The sequence below is a fragment of the Salmo trutta genome, chromosome 14, assembly GCF_901001165.1.
Source record: "Salmo trutta chromosome 14, fSalTru1.1, whole genome shotgun sequence".
In the NCBI taxonomy this organism is placed as follows: Eukaryota; Metazoa; Chordata; class Actinopteri; order Salmoniformes; family Salmonidae; genus Salmo; species Salmo trutta.
The window spans coordinates 37,884,686-37,890,184 of record NC_042970.1 but is presented as its reverse complement, the minus strand read 5'-3'; positions in this window follow the sequence as shown (position 1 = coordinate 37,890,184).

Here is a 5,499-nt window from a genome sequence, read left to right as displayed (position 1 = left end):
CTGAGAGGATCCTTTTTTTGAGATCATAGCAGCATCTTCTATTACAGGGATGAAATTAGGCAATTTCATCCCTCTGGATTTGACACACACACACATATATATATTTGATTTTTTTTGTTTAAAAATGTTAATAAATTTGAAGACGTATAAAAACCTGTTTACGCTTTGTCATTATGAGGAATTTTATGTAGAACAAAAACATTGAAACCATTTTAGAATAAGGCTGTAACGTAACAAAATGTGGAAAAAGTCAAGGGGTCTGAATACTTTCCGAATGCACTGTATATACGCTATATTACCAAAAGTATGTGGACACCTGCTTGTCGATCATCTCATTCCAAAATCATGGGCATTAATATGGAGTTGGTCCCCCCCTTTGCTGCTAACAGCCTCCACTCTTCTGGGAAGGCTTTCCCCTAGATGTTGACATTGCTGCAGGGATTTGCTTCCATTCAGCCACAACAAAATTTGTGAGAACGGGCGCTGATGTTGGGCGATTAGGTCTGGCTTGCAGTTGGCATTCCAATTCATCCCAAAAGTGTTCAATAGGGTCAGGGCTCTGTGCAGGCCAGTCAAGTTCTTCCACACCGATCTCGATAAACCATTTCTGTATGGACCTCACTTTGTGCACAGGGCATTTTTATGCTGAATCAGGAAAGGGCCTTCCCCAAAGTTGGAAGCACAGAATCGTCTAGAATGTCATTGTATGCTGTAGTGTTAAGATTTCCCTTCACTGGAACTAAGGGGCCTAGCCTGAACCAAGAACAGACCATTATTCCTTCTCCTCCAAACTTTACAATTGGCACTGTGCATTCGGGCAGGTAGCATTCTCCTGGCGTCCACCAAATTCAGATTTGTCCGTCGGATGGTGAAACGTGATTCATCACTCCAGAGAACGCGTTTCCACTGCTCCAGAGTCCAATGGCGGCGAGCTTTACACCACTCCAGCCAACGCATGGCATTGCGCATGGTGATCTTAGGCTTGTATACAGCTGCTAGGCCATGTAACCCTATTTCATGAAGCTCCCAACAAACAGTTCTTGTGCTGACATTGCTTCCAGAGGCAGTTTGGAACACGGTAGTGAGTGTTGCAACTGAGGACAGACGATTTTTACGCGCTTCAGCACTTGCCGGTCTTAGACGTTGTTGCTCCTAGACGTTTCCACTTCACAATAACAGCACCTACAGTTGAACGGGACAGCTCTAGCAGGGCTGAAATTTGACGAACTGAGTTGTTGGAAAGGTGGCATCCTATGACGTTGCCAAGTTGAAAGTCACTGAGCTCTTCAGTAAGGCCATTCTACTGCCAATGTTTGTCTTTAGAGATTGCATGGCTATGTGCTCTATTTTATACACCTATCAGCAACCTTAGTGGCTGAAATAGCTGAATCCACAAATTTGAAGGGATGTCCATATATATATATATATATATATATATACACACACACACACACAGTGGGGGAAAAAAGTATTTGATCCCCTGCTGATTTTGTATGTTTGCCCACAGACAAAGAAATTATCAGTCTATAATTTTAGTGTTAGGTTTATTTGAACAGTGAGAGACAGAATAACAACAAAAATATCGAGAAAAACGCATGTCAAAAATGTTATAAATTGATTTGCATTTTAATGAGGTAAATAAGTATTTGACCCCCTCTCAATCAGAAAGAATTCTGGCTCCCAGGTGTCTTTTATACAGGTAACAAGCTGAGATTAGGAGCACACTCTTAAAGGGAGTGCTCCTAACCGCAGCTTGTTACCTGTATAAAAGACACCTGTCCACAGAAGCAATCAATCAGATTCCAAACTCTCGACCATGGCCAAGACCAAAGAGCTCTCCAAGGATGTCAGGGACAAGATTGTAGACCTACACAAGGCTGGAATGGGCTATAAGACCATCGCCAAGCAGCTTGGTGAGAAGGTGACAACAGGTGGTGCAATTTTTCGCAAATGGAAGAAACACAAAATAACTGTCAATATCCCTCGGCCTGGGGCTCCATGCAAGATCTCACCTCATGGAGTTGCAATGATCATGAGAACGGTGAGGAATCAGCCCAGAACTACACAGGAGGATCTTGTCAATGATCTCAAGGCAGCTGGGACCAATGTCACCAAGAAAACAATTGGTAACACACTACACTGTGAAGGACTGAAATTCTGCAGCGCCCGCAAGGTCCCCCTGCTCAAGAATACATATACATGTCCGTCTGAAGTTTGCCAATGAACATCTGAATGATTCAGAGGACAACTGGTGAAAGTGTTGTGGTCAGAGGAAACCAAAATGGAGCTCTTTGGCATCAACTCAACTCGCTGTGTTTGGAGGAGGAGGAATGCTGCCTATGACCCCAAGAACACCATCTCCACCGTCAAACATGGAGGTGGAAACATTATGCTTTGGGGGTGTTTTTCTGCTAAGGGGACAGGACAACTTCACCGCATCATTTGACGGGGCCATGTACTGTCAAATCTTGGGTGAGAACCTCCTTCCCTCAGCCAGGGCATTGAAAATGGGTCGTGGATGGGTATTCCAGCATGACAATGACCCAAAACACACGGCCAAAGCAACAAAGGAGTGGTTCAAGAAGAAACACATTAAGGTCCTGGAGTGGCCTAGCCAGTCTCCAGACCTTAATCCCATAGAAAATCTGTGGAGGGAGCTGAAGGTTCGAGTTGCCAAACCTTAATGACTTGGAGAAGATCTGCAAAGAGGAGTGGGACAAAATCCCTCCTGAGATGTGTGCAAACCTGGTGGCCAACTACAAGAAACGTCTGACCTCTGTGATTGCCAACAAGGGCTTTGCCACCAAGTACTAAGTCATGTTTTGCAGATGGGTCAAATATTTATTTCCCTCATTAAAATGCAAATAATTTTATAACATTTTTGACATGCATTTTTCTGGATTTTTGTTGTTATTCTGTCTCTCACTGTTCATATAAACCTACCATTAAAATTATAGACTGATCATTTCTTTGTAAGTGGGCAAATGTACAAAATCAGCAGGGGATCAAATACTTTTCCCCCCCACCGTATGTATATATATATATATATATATATATATACACACACTACCGTTCAAAGGTTTGGGGTCACTTAAAAATGTCCTTGTTTTTGAAAGAAAAGCTAAATCTTTTGTCCATTAAAATAACATCAAATTGATCAGAAATGCAGTATTAGACAGTAATACACCAGTCTCAACGTCAACAGTGAAGAGGCGACTCCGGGATGCTGGCCTTCTAGGCAGAGTTGCAAAGAAAAAGCCATATCTCTTTCTTTGCAACTCTGCCTAGAAGGCCAGCATCCCGGAGTCGCCTCTTCACTGTTGACGTTGAGACTGGTGTTTTGTGGGTACTATTTAATGAAGCTGCCAGTTGAGGACTTGTGAGGCGTCTGTTTCTCAAACTAGACACTCTGATGTACTTGTCCTCTTGTTCAGTTGTGCACCAGGGCCTCCAATTCCTCTTTCTATTCTGGTTTGAGACAGTTTGCGCTGTTCTGTGAAGGGAGTAGTACACAGCGTTGTACCAGATCTTCAGTTTCTTGGCAATTTCTCGCATAGAATGGCCTTCATTTCTCAGAACAAGAATAGACTGACAAGTTTCAGAAGAAAGTGCTATGTTTCTGGCCATTTTGAGCCCGTAATCGAGCCCACAAATGCTGATGCTCCAGATACTCAACTAGTCTAAAGAAGGCCAGTTTTATTGATTCTTTAATCCGAACAACAGTTTTCAGCTGTGCTAACATCATTGCAAAAGGGTTTTCTAATTATCAATTAGCCTTTTAAAATGATAAACTTGGATTAGCTAACACAACGTGCCATTGGAACACACGAGTGATGGTTGCTGATAATGGGCCTCTGTACGCCAATGTAGATATTCCATAAAAAATCATCCGTTTCCAGCTACAATAGTCATTTATAACATTAACAATGTCTACACTGTATTCCTGATCAATTTGATATTATTTTAATGGACAAAAAATTTGATTGTCTTTCAAAAACAAGGATACTTCTAAGTGACCCCAAACTTTTGAACGGTAGTATACAGTTGAAGTCCGAAGTTTACATACACTTAGGTTGGAGTCATTAAAACTTGTTTTTCAACCACTCCACACATTTCTTGTTGACAAACTATAGTTTTTGCAAGTCGGTTAGGACATGACACAAGTAATTTTTTCAACAATTGTTTACAGACAGATTTCACTTATAATTCACTGTATCACAATTCCAGTGCGTCAGAAGTTTGCATCCACTAAGTTGACAGTGCCTTTTAAACAGCTTGGAAAATTCCAGAAAATTATGTCATGCTTTAGAAGCTTCTGATAGGCTAATTGACATCATTTGAGTCAATTGGAGGTGTACCTGTGGATGTATTTCAAGGCCTACCTTCAAACTCTTTGCTTGACATCATGGGAAAATCAAAAGAAATCAGCCAAGACCTCAGAAAAAATGTAGACCTCCACAAGTCTGGTTCATCTTTGGGAGCAATTTCCAAATGCCTGAAGGTACCACGTTCATCTGTACAAACAATAGTGCACAAGTGTAAACACCATGGGGCCACGCAGCCGTCATACCACTCAGGAAGGAGACGCGTTCTGTCTCCTAGAGATGAACGTACTTTGGTGCGAAAAGTGCAAATCAATCCCAGAACAACAGCAAAGGACCTTGTGAAGATGCTGGAAGAAACGGTTACAAAAGTATCTATATCCACAGTAAAATGAGTCCTATATCGACGTAACCTGAAAGGCAGCTCAGCAAGGAAGAAGCCACTGCTCCAAAACCGCCATAAAAAAGCCAGACTGCGGTTTGCAACTGCACATGATCGTACTTTTTGGAGAAATGTCCTTTGGTCTGATGAAACAAAAATAGAACTGTTTGGCCATAATGACTATCGTTATGTTTGGAGGAGAAAGGGGGAGGCTTGCAAGCCGAAGAACACCATCCCAACCGTGAAACACGGGGGTGGCAGCGTCATGTTGTGGGGGTGCTTTGCTGCAGGAAGGACTGGTGCACTTCACAAAATAGATGAGTTCATGAGGAAGGACAATTATGTGGATATATTGAAGCAACATCTCAAGACATCAGTCAGGAAGTTAAAGCTTGGTCACAAATGGGTCTTCCAAATGGACAATGACCCCAAGCATACTTCCAAAGTTGTGGCAAAATGGCTTAAGGACAACAAAGTCAAGGTATTGGAGTGGCCATCACAAAGCCCTGACCTCAATTCTATAGAGGATTTGTGGGCAGAACTGAAAAAGCGTGTGCGAGCAAGGAGGCCTACATACCTGACTCAGTTACCAGCTCTGTCAGGAGGAATGGGCCAAAATTCACCCAACTTATTGTGGGAAGCTGGTGGAAGGCTATCTGAAATGTTTGACCCAAGTTAAACAATTTTAAAGGCAATGCTACCAAATACTAATTGAGTGTATGTAAACTTCTGACCTACTGGGAATGTGATGAAAGAAATAAAAGCTGAAATAAATCATTCTCTCCACTATTATTC